Source organism: Canis lupus, chromosome 16 (assembly GCF_003254725.2).
Source record: "Canis lupus dingo isolate Sandy chromosome 16, ASM325472v2, whole genome shotgun sequence".
Classification (NCBI taxonomy): Eukaryota; Metazoa; Chordata; class Mammalia; order Carnivora; family Canidae; genus Canis; species Canis lupus.
The window spans coordinates 51,357,937-51,374,451 of record NC_064258.1 but is presented as its reverse complement, the minus strand read 5'-3'; the positions used below and the strand labels follow the sequence as shown (position 1 = coordinate 51,374,451).

At 34.1% G+C, this 16,515-nt stretch overlaps 1 long non-coding RNA gene across 1 annotated transcript in view; it reads left to right on the top strand.

Moving 5' to 3' along the window:
• The first annotated feature begins 6,226 nt into the window (after positions 1 to 6,226).
• LOC112675186 (uncharacterized) overlaps positions 6,227 to 16,515 on the top strand; it is a 34,753-nt gene continuing 24,464 nt past the window's right edge. Inside the window, exon 1 of the long non-coding RNA XR_003145801.3 lies at positions 6,227 to 6,278. This is a non-coding gene — a long non-coding RNA (uncharacterized LOC112675186). The remainder of the gene's footprint in view (positions 6,279 to 16,515) is intronic.

The following is a 16,515-nucleotide window of genomic DNA, read 5'->3' as shown; positions in this document are numbered from 1 at the left end:
TTTATAAATCTTAGAAAAAAAACATATTACAAATATGGTACCATTAATTAATAAACCATTGTTAGAAAATTGTTGTAAATACTGTTTAGATTTTATTTAGAACTTTTATGATTAACAGATGAAGATGTTGAGATTATATACCTTTTATTAATAATCCATCTATAGGGACACCTGGGTGGCTCAGTAGTTGCGTCTGCCTTTGGCTCAGGTCATGATCCAAGGGTCCTGGGATTAAGACCCCCAATGGGCTTCCCTCATGGAGCCTGCTTCTCCCTCTGCCTATGTCTCTGCCTCCCTCTCTGTGTCTCTCATGAATAAATAAATAAAATCTTAAAAAATATATTTAAAAAATCCATCCATAAATGGCACCAGTTTTTACAAGTATAGCACGATTCAATTCCAATACATTTCCTTAAAAACTGTATATTTATAGTAGAGTTTTAATTGTGTTTTTAGCACATTCATATTCTTGGTAACTATTGTATAATAAATGTTAAACGTTTTTCCTTCTGCATTTTTAGAATACATTTTTAGTTTTACAAATTAACTAAATTCATCTCCACAAAAAAATTCCACAATATAATGCATTTTAAAATTAAGAGAAAAATGTTAAGATTTTTATTTTCATTATGAAGTGTTTTCAATCACCTTCTAAAGTGTTAAAATATTCCCAACATTAGGGCAGCCCAGGTTGCTCAGTGGTTTAGCACTGCCTTAGGCCTAGGGCCTGATCCTGGGGACCCAGGATGGAGTCCCAAGTCCGGCTCCCTGCATGGAGCCTGCTTCTCCCTCTGCCTGTGTCTCTGCCTCTCTCTCTCTGTGTGACTATCATAAATAAATAAAATCTTTAAAATAAATAAATAAATAAATAAATAAATAAATAAATAAATAAATAAAATCTTTAAAAAAATATTCCCAGCATTAAAATAAATGCTCAGAAAAATGACAATTATTATTTTTTTTTATTTTTTACTTTTTCTTGAGGGGGGATTTTATGTTGAAGTAATCTCCACTCCCAGTGTGAGGCTCCATTCACAACCCCAAGATTAAGAGTTACCCATGCTCTACTGACTGAACCAGCCAGGCTCTCCAAAAATTACTTTTAAAATATTTTATTTATGTATGTATTTATTTGACAGAGAGCACAAGCAGGGGGAGCAGCAGAGGGAGAGGAAAAAACAGATTCCTTGCTGATCAGGGAGCCTGACGCAGGGCTCCATTCCAGGACCTTGAGATCCTGACCTGAGCCACCTAGGCGCCCCTCAATAATTCCCTTTTTTATAAACAAATCAGAGGTAGTTTGTCTATCTCTATTTTGATGGCTTTTATCAAAAAGGAATATTAAATCTCTCTGCTAACTTGCTTGCATTCTCTTTCCTTCTTTTTTTCCTCCCTCTCCTTTCCTTATCTTTTCCCCTTCCCCTCTCTGCCTGCCTGCCTTCCTTCCTCCCACCCTCCGTCACTCCCTCCCTGTCTTCCTCCCTTCATCATTCCTTCCTTCTCTTTCTCTCTCCCCCTTTGTCTCTCTCTCTCCCTTTTTTCACTCTTTCTTTCTCTACCTAAGGAACTTTGCTTGGAGTAATTAAGCTTTTTGTGTATTTCTTGGATCATGGCTTTTTAAAATATCATTCTAACACTTGCATTTTTCTTTAGACAATTCACAGTGGCATAGCCTAGTGTTAAATAGCACAGACTGGTCAGACAGCTTGAAACTTAGCTGCAGAACGTGTTATTTGCTTCTAGGGCAGGTTTCTTAACATTCTCACTGAGAACGTTTTACATTTAATTTGTTTAGTTACAAAGAAAAATTCAGAAGCTATATTTCTCTTGAATGTTTTGACATTTTTGTGTCTCTGTGGAATTTTTTTCATTTAAATTCATTGAAAAAGTCGTTTTTTAAAAAAAGTAGTTCCTTATATTGTCTTCTAATTTATGTAGGATCTGTAGTGATGCCCTCTCTTCAGTGTTACCAGTAATTGTGTCATTGACTTTTTAAATTATTATCGCTCTGAGTAGGAGTGTTGATTTATAGACAAGCAATCAGTTTTTGGATTTATTATTTTCTCTATTTTTTTGTTCATTTTGTAGTCATTAATTTTGTGCTCTTCATTTACTTATGCTAATTTGACTTTTTTTTTTTTTTTTTTTATGATAGTCACAGAGAGAGAGAGAGAGAGAGAGAGAGAGGCAGAGGGAGAAGCAGGCTCCATGCACCGGGAGCCCGACGTGGGATTCGATCCCGGGTCTCCAGGATCGTGCCCTGGGCCAAAGGCAGGCGCTAAACCGCTGCGCCACCCAGGGATCCCTGCTAATTTGACTTTAATTTGTTCTTCTATATTCTACTCAGTAAGGTAGAAGCTTAAATCGTTAATTTAAACTTTTATCCTTTTCTAATATCTAAACTCTTAAAACAATAAATTTCACTGTAAGCACTATTTTATCTTCATACAACAAATTGTAATATATTATGATTTTAATTTCAGGAGGTTATTTTTAATTTTATTTAACATGCAGTTTCCTTAACTGTACTGTTTGATTTCCAAATCATTACTTTCATTAAAGTCAGAAAAAAACTTTTCATCATAACAAATCCTTGAAATTTGTTGAGTTTTATGGTCTATTTTGTTGAATGCTCCTTACTTGATGAGAAAGGAGTGTTGAAATTTTACAATTGTACATTTTTCTGTTTTCCTTTTAAATTGCCAGATTTTGGTTCTATTAATATCATTTTTGAGTATGTACAATTAAGGATTGATGTCTTACTGAAAAATTGACCAGTTATAATATGAAATGTTCTCCTTTATCTCTTCTAATAGTTCTTGTTCTGAAGTCTAGTTTGACATTAATTTAGCCATACCAGCTTTCTTATGATTAGTTACATATCATATATTTTTGTTGTTGTTACTGATTTTACTTTTTAAACATGGAAAATTGTATGCATCCTTGTAAATTTCCTTAAACCTGTTTTCTTTCTTTCCTTCTTAACTAGTTTGTTTTGATAAATTGAAAATGGATTTACTTCAGATAGCACATAGTTAGAATTCATGTTTTTATTTCCTTTTTAATTTTTTATTGTCTAGGTCATTTATATTTGAGGTAATTTACCATATGTTTGTGTTTAACTCTAGCACTTTTTAAAATTCCATATGTATTATGTTTTTCCATTTTCCTAAAATTTATTTTTTAGGATGGCATTTTCCCCCACTCTTGGCATGATTACTGTAACATTTATTTTTTATTCTGTGATTTTTTTTTTCCAGGATTTACACTACATATATTTATAGTATTATAATCTACTTTCATAAAATATAATGTCAGCCCACATAAAAAAGCTTCAATATAGGTAGATCCTCCTACTACCATTTATTCTATTGTTGAAATATATTTTATTTCTATGCATTAGAAATCAAAAATTAAATGCCCAATTACCATACAAACAAAATACTAGAAAAGTATAATTATTTATTTATCTCTTTCACTATTCTTCTCTTATTATTTCCATCTGATATCATTTCCCTTCAGCTCAAAGAAGTTTCTTTAAAAATTTCTTGTAGCTGAAGTCTGCTGGCAGCTACATCACTCATATTTGTTCATCTTGTTCTTTATTTTTACTTTTTTTATTTGCTGGTTTTATAACTGTAGGCTGACAGCTTTTTTCTTCCAATAATTTAAAGGTTGCATAATTTTTGATGAAAAAGTTATGGGAATTTTCATTTTTGTTTCTTAGTATATAATGATTGGGTGTGCCTGTGTGTTTTCCTGACTGCTTTATTAATTGTTTTCAACAATTTGATTATGATGTGACATGGTATGTTTTTGTTTTTGTATTACTTGTGGTTTGTACTGCTTCTTGAATTTCTACGTTTATAGTTTTCATCAAATATGAAATATTTTCATATAAAATTTCTTCAAATATATTTTCTGTCCCCTGCCCTTTTCTAAGACTTCAATTTCATATGTGTTATTGTCCTACAAGTCACTCAGACATTCTTACTATCCTTTTTTCAGTTTTTGCTATCTCTGTGTTTTATTTTGAATATTTTATATTACTTTACTTTCAGGTTCACCTGTTATTTCATCTTTAGGGTCTATTCTATTAATCTTATTTAGGAAAATTTGATACATAAATTGTGTTTTATATCTTTTAGAATCATTGCTAATTCCATAATTCTTATCTCTTGCAATTTTTTATTGCCAGATTTTTCTATGATATAGGTCACATTAACTTATTTATTCATGTATGTGTTTTTGGGAGACAGGAATGCCATTATTCTAGGATTAGGCCTATTTTCTTCAAACCTGTTGCTAAGGTACAGCTTTGCTCTTGTATTAAGCAGATGCTCTCCATTCCAACTGTTCAAGACTCTAAAAGTTTCAGGGAGATCTGGAAGTTGTTCTTCCTACTACAGTTTTTCTTGTTTGGTCTTATGGAGTTTAATCCTAAATTTGTTCAGACTGGTATTTACCTGAAGACTTAGAGACTTTGAGATTCTGGAATTTATTTCTCTGTGCAGTTCCTGCTGCTCAGGTACTCTGACCTACAAATCTAGGTGCCTTCACTTTCTTGAACGCTAATTTTAGTTTCTTCAACTCAGAGAAAGTGCTGAATTCTGTTTGGGTTTCCTCTCCCCACACTGCTATCTGCAAATTGTTCCCAGACAGAAAGCAAAGCATTTCATAGGATTCATCTTGCATCCTTTCTTTCAGTGACTACAGCCCTGCATTTCTGGGGTCCAATGACTGAAAAGTACTGTTTCCTATATGTTGTCCACATTTCTAGTTATATGTGTGAGAAGGTAATTCTCATAAAGTTACTCCTTCATGGACTAAAGGCCAAGAATCCAAAACATCATTTTAATTCAATAATATTTGTGTGGCTTATAGAACTTCAGTCTTTTTGAAGGAAGATATAATCTTAAGTGTAAATGAAACCATATAACATACTAAGGGCAACTTTCTTATTTATTCATAGTAAAAATTTTTATCTATTCAACATGTGTTGCTGAACTAAGATTCTTTATTCTATATGCAAATAATTCTTCTATGATCTGACTTTTTGTAAGTTTAGTCTTACTCAAGAAAACCTATTATTTCACTTTTACCTTTTGTAAGCTTTAAAGTATAGGAACTTAAGGGATTCTTTTTACTGAAATAAGTCTCTGTAGGCACAAGTGTTAGTTCAGTTAATATTGATTTAACAGCCTGTACCAGAATGCCATATTGCTTTTGGCAAGTTGTCTAGATGTCCATTATCTCTAATGTGGGTTCACCTAAGGATCAAGAATTCCAATGACAGTAACAAGAGGGCTAAATCTTTTATTAAGGTGATATAATCCAGAGGTTCCTGGCATCTTTGGAGGTGAAAAACCACAGGCTGTGTGAAACAATTTAAAGAATAGGTTTACTTGACACCAAGAGTAGAGAATAAGAAACACTGGCTTCTTCAGCTCCCACAAAGGTAGTAAACTCAGAGGGAATCTCAGGGGCTAATATTTAAGTGAAATAATATGGAAGAATAATTGTAAGGACCCTTCACCACTTTGAAACCTTCTCCATTTTTGACTTGAGTTTCTCGGTTCATGATCCCAATGTATAGTAGTTAATTTGTGGCAAGATTCATCTTTCTATATTTACCATACCTTCATTCTGGCTACCTTCATGTAGCCAGAATGAAAATTTAATTTTAATTTTCCATTAAAAATCTGAGGAACGAAGTATTCAGAATCCATGAAGAGAAAGCTACAAGTTGAGGTCATTTCAGTTATTCTAAGTATGATGTTATTGACCAGGAGCATTGGTTGTTCATTTTAAAATGAGTTAGGTAGATGTTCCAATAATCCTAACATAAGGAAAATTTCATTTTTTAAGAATTTTTTCTTCAAATAAGAAACAGGGAGAGATGGTGACAGAGACACTTGACAGGTTGACAAGCAACCAAGCCCATTTTATGTTTCCTACCTGAGATAACACTGCATTTAAAATCTGATTGCTTTTTCAGGTCCTGAGTCAGACAGAGCTGTCTCTGGCAACAGAAAGGATGGAAAAGGAGATATCTAAAATAAGACAACTGTGTGATGCCGGTACTCATAATTCAGTTATGAGCTTCTGTTGTAGTAAGTGTCTATATTGCTATGAACAACCAGGACTATGCCAGAATGTTGGAGCAGTAAGGACCAAAGACCCACATTTCAGATTAAGACTGTCATTGAAAAAAAAAAAAAAAAAAAAGACTGTCATTGACTGAAATCTGCTTATAGGAAAACACCGTTAGCTGAAAGGTGAGTGGTTTGACTTATCTTTCTTCTTAGTAGTTTGAAATTACAAATGTTCTTTTATAAGACTATAAGGAACCCTTGTATTTAAAGAATCATAACTCATTGTTACTTGATCTGCCATCCATGTTCTCCTTCTAAGAACTCTCTCTTAGCCAGCGGTCTCTTTTTATATCATAACATTGTATTCAGGGGTTTCTTGTAGCACAAAAGAACCCAGAGCATTTTTGGCAGGAGAGGTAAAAGGAAAACAGATGAAGAAAGCAAGCTAAGTCATCTCGGTTGGTATATATATACATATATATATACACACACACACACACATATATATATGTGTGTGTGCGTGCACGCACGCAGTCCATTTTTGAAACTAGCTGATATAGGTATCACCTGATTTCTGATCATATTTTCTCCCAGAATTACTTTCCATTTCCTTTGTTTCAACAGCATAGAGGGATTCTCAAAGCATGTTCTCAGGACAATTTTGCCAAAAATCCCAAACCACAGAAGGGTAGAGGAATCTGAGACTCCACAATCTGCCACTTTGACCTATTGATTATTTTGAGCTGTAGGTACTTGGAAAACAGCAAATTCAGGGATATTTCTCTGAACTCCCCTTATGTGCTTAAAGGAAGATCCTCCAAATGGAACTCCTTGTCATAAATCACCTCCCAGGACTGTCATGAACCAGGGAGTACGGACTTGTCACAGGAGAGGAGTCTAAAAGTCAACACCATACCCAGAAAAACTTCATCTCAAGCTATCACATTTCCCATTTCTTCTCCTTTCAGCCATCACCATTCCTAAAAATCATTTCATCTCCCCTAAACCATTTGCACATCCCTTCCCCTTTCTTTCTTAGAGTGATATCTAAATCTGTATTTTAAACCACCTCAGGGAATTACTCATTTTCTCGTGGGCATCTTCTTGTATACATGACAGATACCTGTTAATCAAATGTCTGTTTCTTTTATTCTTCTTAATCTGCCTTTAACTTTAGGATTCTGAGCTAAGAACTCCAGAAGGTAGAGGTGATATTTTTTTTTTTTTGGCCTCCTCTACACCACAAATAATTCTTTTAATATAGTGTGATAGTACATAATTATGGCATGTCGCTTGAATCCCTTGTACCATGTTTATTTGTTATAATATATCTTATTCATAGGAACCAATATTTGTTGAGAAATAACTCAATAAGTACTGAAGTATTGTTCTAAGTCACTTAATACTCATAACATTATAAAGTACTATCAACATCCACATTTCATAGATGAGGAAAGAAATTAAATAATGTCCCCAAGTTTACACAGACTGTAAGTAGTAAGGCAAAAATTCAAACCCAGCCAATCAAATCCATGCTTTTACACACTATACTATAATGTCTTTTTATAGCCTCATAGGGTCACACACAGTATTGTACAAATAATATGAACTCAGTAAGTACGTGTAGAATAATGATTTTTGAGGTCAAATAGGCTGTTAATAAATGGCATTTTTAAATTTTATAATTAAAATGCATATTATTAAGCACTATTTTTGGACTGTTAAAGTTATTTTGTTTAGTTAGAAAATAAAAATATAAGAAATAATTTTATTTTAATATTATATTGATCTAATAAGGTATAAGTAGTTGAGTAGAACCACTCACTTGGAATTTTCTAAATTACCACGTGTAATTTTAAACAACTCTAGCAATTTACTAGGGATTCTCAAACTCCTCCTAGAATTCTATTATTGAACTGCTCTTATATTTTGGTAAAGTCGCTTAACCTTCTTTCAGTGCTCACTTCTGAAAAAGAAAGATAAATAATTCTTACATAAGTTCAGGAGGCAATTCACAGAGAAGTAAATAAAAGATTCTACACATTCATAAAATTCTAGAGCTATGCTTGACCTTAGGAGCTCATTTATCCTCCTGGGAATCAAGTTTCTTGTAGGTAGATGTTTTTTCAGCATTGTGTGTGTGTGTGTGTGTGTGTGTGTGTGCAGCTTCCAACAGTACAAAAAATTTGCTGTGAGGATTTAGAAAAAAGGAAAATCTGGATCCTAAACCATTTGCATATCCTATTTTTAAACACCATTTCAGATTCAATATTTATCTAAGATATACACTGACTTATTCTTATGTCCTATAATTCAACATTTAATCTTTACTTTTGACTTAACATCTTAGAAATTTTTTGTTACCTTCCCTTATGGAACTACCATTCTCTCCATCATGAGAATTCCCCTGTCAAGCTCTTCATTAAGATTAAGACTCCTTTCTTGATCTTTGGTACTCTTCCAGTATCTTTTAACTTTACTTTCTCTGTCCTCTATTTGCTTTGCTTCATTCAGGTGAGACTCTTAATGAGGTCTTTAGTCTCTCTTTCTCCTATTTTTTTTTAATGCTTAACCTCTCTTTCTAACACTTAGAATGATATCCTTTGCAATCAAAACTTAAATTCTGATGTCATGCCTATTAATGTACTCCAAGACCTATGCCACTTTTTATATATCTTGGACTTAATAATAGTAGGCTGTAGAATCTTCACCTCCTTTAGCCTATATCCTCTAAAGACAAATAATTTATTCTGAATACCATGCCATTTTTCTTTATACTTTTGAAATTTTAGTGCATATATACTGGGAATGAGAATATACAATAAAAAGAGAATACAGAGAGTTTAGAAAACTTAAAAATGTAATGAATATGCTAGACTAGGAAATATAGAAGTGGAGATAAAATATTGAACATTGATAACTAGATGATTGATTGTACCATTAATACAGATTTTGAATTCAGGATGGAAACATTTAGTTGGAAAAAACTGTGGTTTTGTTGAATCTGAGTTGCTGGCAGTGCAATAAGGCATAATGGTTTTACAAGTATTTAGAAATTTATGACTCTAGAATCTTGCGAATGACTTGAGGATTGGAGGTACAGACATATATTTCACAAAGAGATGTGACTTGAAGTCATAGAAATAGATGAAATTTTAAAGAAAAAGAATGAAAAGTGAGTGAGCCATAGGTGAATTATTGAGAAATGCTGACATTTGGGGAAAAATTAGAAAATAAATTGTCACAGATAGAAAGAAAACTAGGAGAATGCAGAATTATAAAAGCAAAGTCTTTAATTAGAAGTACATACTCAATATAGTCAAGATGCCTATACATAGAATTAAAGATATTTCAGGGAGTGATATTTGCCAATCAGTCTATTTTCTTTAAATAGTATTCTTTTAACTCCTAAGCAGAGAAGTGATATTGCTACAAACAAGGAGTATATTTATTAAACCGGGTATGTTTTATGAGAGATACCTTGGAAATAGAGTGTTTTTTTAATAAGTCATGATACATTTTAAAACTTGTGTCCAGTTCCTAGCTTGTGAAGAGGTTCACAAGGTCCACAGTGCCTGACTTTCTCACAGAGGCTATTCCAAGGACTACATATTCCAGACATGCTGAGCCAGTTCATTCTCAGGTTAATACAGTGTGGTCTTCATCTGTCAAGGGTGAAATGTTGCTGGGAATCTAACTACCTTACAAGTGGAGTCACAACAACGGCCACATTTCATTAATATTAGAGTTAGATCAAGATATTGTGGGTCTTGGGATGCCTGGGTGGCTCAGCAGTTAAGCGTCTGCCTTTGGCTCAGGGCGTGATCCTGGAGTACCTCGGGATCGAGTCCCTGCATTGGCTCCCTGCATGGAGCCTGCTTCTCCCTCTGCCTGGGTCTCTGCCTCTCTCTCTCCCTCTCTGTGTGTCTGTCATGAATAAATAAATAAAATCTTTTTTTAAAAGGTATTGTGGATCTCTAACTGGCTAGTCTTTATTTTTTGAACTTGAATTTGACCTTGCGATTATTAATTCATTATCTCTCTGCTCCAAAGTAACCTCCTCTTTTTTTCTGTTCTGTGAAAATGAATATGGACCTTTAAAATATGTTTGTGTTTTTTTTTTTTTCAGGCAGTACTGAAGCTTTCTCAATAGAGAATTCTAGAGAAACATAGTGGGCAGAAAGGGTTTTGCTTCCTAATCGTGGTATGCTTGATAGACTCCTGCACTGCATGTGGCTTACCCAGTTCACAGCTCCTATAATGTGAGAAGTTTGTCCAGTATTAGGCTCTTACAGTGTAGATGGCTTCTCTAGCACCGGGTGCCTGCAGTAGATGACGGTTAGCAGCACCCATATGCCAACAGCTTTCCCCAATCTTTTTTGGACAGTTTTGTATTGGAGGACCTCCAGCTTTTTCAGGCCTTACAGGATGAATAGCTTTCCCAGGCCCTAGGGGGTAGATTTCTAGCATGTTCCACGAGCCTCCACTCCAGGAAGCTTTCTGCCAAAATGTGAGTCATAGTGGTATACTCTCCAACAAAGTCTGAACCTCAGAAGGATGGGGATATATAGGGAGCTTTTTCTTGGGTGTTCATATCAATACTAGGGCTAATGACTACTCCTTATATCTAATATTTCTATGGTCTCTAGCGTTCTCTTGTTAACCCATCTCTCATTATTTTAAAATCTTGTTATATTTAATAAGTCTTTATATTGATATTATTGTTCAAATTACTGCATGGTTTCCTTTTCCTGATTGAACCCATCCTGGTACATTGACCAAATGACATCCTACAATCAAATTTATGAAACTTTATGCAACTTAATAGAAAATGTATGTTTTTGTGCTAGTTATCATAATTAAATATCACCACCTCTCCAAATCTATATCCTACATGGATTATAGATATAAATTTAAAAATTAAGGTTATACAGTTTTTAGAACAAAATATCAGTGAACATATTTATTGATTTAGAAAAGACAAAAATATCTTGCATAGAACCATTGCAAAACCCATTATAAAATTTTAAAAAATGAAAAATTGTACTAAGTTCAAATAAGAATTTATATTCATCAAGAGGCACCATTAAGTAATTATAAATTAAATGACTTTAATTTACAAAAACAACTCCTATAAATGATTACAAAATGCTGACAACACAATGGAAAAATAAGCAAAAGACTTGATATAAAACAAGATGTATATCCAAATGGCAAATAATTATATGAAAATGTGTTCAATTTCATCAGTCATTAGGAAAACACCAATTAATCTAAAATGTGATATGTGCTAACACTACAAATACTAGAAGGGCAAAGATGAAAAAAAAATAAGAAAAAATGTACAAAATACTAAGTTTCCAGCAAGGGTGTGAAACACGTGGAATGCTCACAAATTGTTAGTAAGAATACAAAATGGTATAACAAGTTTTCTAAATTGTTTGCCAATATCTACTAAAATGAATATATGGATAGTGTATCACCCAAGCATGTATGTTTACCAAAAATATGTTCAAAAATGTTCATAACAGGGGATCCCTGGGTGGCTCAGTGGTTTGGCTCCTGCCTTTGGCCCAGGGAGCAATCCTGGAGTCCCAGGATTGAGTCCCGCGTTGGGCTCCCGGCATGGAGCCTGCTTCTTCCTTCTCCTGTGTCTCTGCCTCTCTCTCTCTCTCTCTCTCTCTCTAAAATGAATAAATAATAAACCTTTATAAAAAAAAGTTCATAACAGGACTATATATAATAATCCAGGACTTGAAGTAACTGCTATCCAACAACAATGAATTGGAAAAAATATAGTATAATTAAGTAATTGAATACAGAAATGAGAACTGCCAAACTCTTCCACACAGAAGAAGCTAGACAAGAATCAAATAATTGGAAATCAACCTCAGTGGATAAAGTCAAGTTTGTGGAAAAAAGTATGTGGATGGACAGAGGGTGGATTTGGAGATGGCTGTTAATCTTCTGGTTCTCAGTGCTAAAATAACAAGTGTGCTGACATTTTAAAATTAATTAAGGCTCTACTGTTCTTTTGGTTTCTATTTCATTGATCTCTATTCCCATCTTCATCATTCCTCTTCTCCTGAGTTTTGGCTTATTTGCTATTTCTTCCCTAATTCCGTTAGGCATAAGGTTAGGTTGTGTATTTGAGACCTTTCTTGTTTCTTGAGAAAGGCTTGTATTGCTATATACTTCCCTCATAGGACTGCCTTAGCTGCATTCCAACGGTTTTGAACCATTGTATGTTCATTTTCATTTGTTTCCATGAATTTTTAAAATTCCTCTTTAATTTCCTGGTTGACCATTCAATCTTTAGTAGGATATTATTTACCCTCCATGTATTTGAGTTCTTTCCAAATTTCTTCTTGTGATTGAGTTCCAGTTTCTCAGCATTGTGGTCCAATCTTTTGATACCAGTTGAGACCTGATTTGTGACCCAGTATGTGATCTATTCTGGAGAATATTCCATGTCTGGTCTATGTTACATTTGGGCTCTCTTTTCATGTAAAGGTTTCCTTTTAATATTTCTTATAGGGTTAGTTTGGTGATCACAAATTCTTATAGTTTGTTTCTGGAAGTTTTTTTATCTTTCCTTCTACTTTGAATGACATCCTAGCTAGATAAAATATTCTTGGCTGCATATTTTACTCACTTAGCATGCTGAATATATCATGCCAGTCCTTTCTGGCCTGCTAGGTCTCTGTGAATATGTCTGCTACCAGTCTAATGTTTCTACACTTGTAGGTTATGAACCTCTTCTCTGCAGCTGCTTTCAGAACAGATCAACAAAACTAAGAGCTGGTTCTTTGAAAGAATCGATAATATTAATAACCTCTGGCCAGACTTATTAAAGAGAAGAAAGAAAGGACCAAATAGATTAATTCATGAATGAAAAAGGAGAGATCACAACCAACACTGAAGAAATACAATTACAAGAACATATTATGAGCAACTATATGCCAACAAAATAAGCAATCTGGAAGAAATGAATGCCTTCCTGGAGACGTATAAATACCAAGACTGAAACAAGAAGAAGTAGGAAACCTGAACAGGCCCATAACCAGCGAGGAAATTGAAGCAGTAATCAAAAATCTCCCAACAAATAAGAGTCCAGGGCCAGAGGGCTTCCCAGGAGAATTCTACCAAACATTTAAAGAAGAATTAATACCTATTCTTCTGAAGTGGTTTCAAAAAATAGACATGGCAGAAAAACTTCTGAACTCTCTATGAAGCCAGCATTACCTTGGTTCTCAAACCAGATAAAGACCACACCAAAAGAATTACAGACAACTATCCTTGATGAACATGGATGCAAAAATTCTCACTAAGATACTAGGCAATAGGATCCAACTGTACATTAAAAGGATTATTCACCACAGCTGAGTGGGATTTATTCCTGGGCTGTAAGTGTGGTTCAATACCTGCAAATTTAATCGATGTGATACACTAAATTGATAAAAGAAATGAGAGGAACCATATGATCCTGTCAATAGATGTAGAAAAAGCATTTGACAAAGTGCAGCATGGTTTCCTGATTAAAATTCTTTACATTATAGGGATGGAGGGAACAAACCTCAGTATTATAAAAGCCATATGTAAAAAGCCCACAGAAAATATCATTCTCAGATGATGTTTGAGTTTTTTCCAAATCTCTCAGATTTTCCCCTAAGGTCAAGAATACAGCAGGGATGTCCACTATCACCACTGCTGTTCAACAAAGTACTAGTCCTAGCATCAGCAATCAGACAACAAAAGGAAATAAAAGGCATCCAAATCAGCAAAGAGGAAGCCAAACTTTCAGTCTTTGCAGATGATATGATACTCTATATGGAAAACTAAAAAGACTCCACCCCAAATTGCTAGAACTTATTCAGGAAAGTGGCAGGATATAAAATCAATGCACAGAAATCAGCTGCATTTCTATACACTAACAATGAGACAGGAGAAAGAGAAATTAAGGAGTCGATCACATTTACATTGCACCCCGAAACATAAGATACCTAGGAATAAACCTAACCAAGAAAGCAAAGGATCTCTACTCAGAAAACTATACAACACTCATGAAAGTAACTGAGGAAGACACAAAGAATTGGAAAAAAATGTTCCATGCTTATGGATTGGAACAACAAATATTGTTAAAATATCCATGCTACCCAGAGCAATCTATACATTCAATGCAGTCCCTATCAAAATACCATTGACTTATTTCACAGAGTTGGAGCAAATAATCCTAAAATTTGTATGGAATCAGAAAAGACCTCTAATAGCCAAAGGAATATTAGAAAAAGAAAACCAAAACTGTTGGCATCACAATTCAAGACTTCAAGCTCTATTACAAAGCTGTAATCATCTAGCCAGTATGGTACTGGCACAAAAATGACACATAGATCAATGGAACAGAATAGAGAGCCCAGAAATGGACCCTCAATTCTGTGGTCAACTAATCTTCAACAAAGTAGGAAAGAATATCCAATAGAAAACACAGTCTCTTCAACAAATGGTGTGGGGAAAACTGAACAGCCACATGCAGAATTAAGCTGGATCATTTCCTCACACCATATACACAAAAATAGACTTAAAATGGATGAAAGACCTAAATGTGAAATAGGAATCCATCAAAATCATAGCGAACACAGGCAACAATCTCTGTGATCTCGGCTGCAGCAACTTCTTACTAAATAAACATGTCTCCAAAGGCAAAGGAAACAAATGCAAAAATAAACTATTAGGACTTCATCAAGATAAAAAGCTTTTGCACAGAAAAGGAAACAGTCACAAAACCAAAAGAGAACCAAAAGAATGGAAGAAGATAGTTGCAAATGACATATCAGATAAAGGGCTATACCCAATATCTGTGAAGAACTTATCAAACTTAACACCCAAAGAACAAATAATTCAATCAAGAAATGGACAGAAGACATGAACAGAAATTTCTCCAAAGAAGACATACAAAAGGCCAACAGACACATGAGAAAAGTGCTCAACATCACTTGACATCAGGGAAATAACAAATCAGATCACAATGAGCTACCACCTAACACCTGTCAGAATGGCTAAAATTAACAAGTCAGAAAATGAAAGATATTGGCAAAGTTGCAGAGAAAGGGAAACTCTAATACACCCTTGCTGGGAATGCAAGCTGGTACAGCCAATCTAGAAAAAAGTATGGAGGTCCCTCAAAAAGTTGAGGATAGAGCTAGCCTATGGCCTAAGAATTGCACTACTGGGTATTTGCCCCAAAGATACAAATGTAGTGATCTGAAGGGGCACCTGCACCCCAATGTTTTTAGCAGCAATTTCCACAATAGCCAAACTATGGAAAGAGCCCAGATGTGCATTGGTAGATTAATAGGTAAAGACAATGTGGTATATAAATAGAATGGAATACTACTCAGACATCAAAAAACATGAAATCTTGCCATTTGCAATGACATGGATGGAACTAGAGGATATTGTGCTAAGCAGAATAAGTGAATCAGAGAAAGACAATTATATGATCTCATTTATGTGTGGAATTTAAGAAATAAAACAGAGGATCATAGGGGAAGAGAGGAAAAATAAAACACAGAGAGACAAACCATAAGAGACTCTTAATAATAGGGGATAAACTGAGGGTCGCTTGAAGGTGGGGTATGGGGGGTTGGGGTCACTGGGTGATGGACATTAAGTAGGTCATGTGATGTGATGAACACTGTGTGTTGTATAAGACTTATGAATACCTGACTTCTAAATAATGCATTATATGTTAGTTGTATTTGTTTTTAAAGTTTTAAAAATTGAAACCAATAATACATCATATATTAGTTGAATTTAAATTTTTTAAAAGTTTTAAAAATTTAAAAAATGAATTAGAACAAAACGAAATCCATTAAGGTTCACAGAAGATTTGTACCATTTTCTGGATGTTTGTTACATTATCAGAAGAGGTTAAAAAATAATAACAATAACATGGTTCTTTAATAGAATAAGAAATTCATACATGTAATATATGATATGCCCATTCAGTTCTCTAAAGCATTGAAACTCCCTGGGGTCATATTACTCACTGAATTATTATTAATTCACAATTATCTTTATTGATGTTACTTTCTAAAAGGTCTTTTTAATTTACATTAGTTACTTCTATTCCTCTCTTTATTGGACCTATAAATTAGCCATTCAGTTACATGCTTACAGTCTGAAGCTTTCCATTTCTCACAGATTTATGTGACAAATAACAAACAGTTATACTACTTAGAGAAAATTGTATGAGTCCCATCAAAAGCACCCAGAAACTTATATATAACATTTTGTTAAATGAGACGACAACCATTCTTGCCTTAGACTTTCAATATTCAAGGTTTAAGGGTAAAGAAGTAGGCATATGAATTAAAGCACAAGTAACAACAGAAGCTGACATATTTGGCCTGTAAGAATC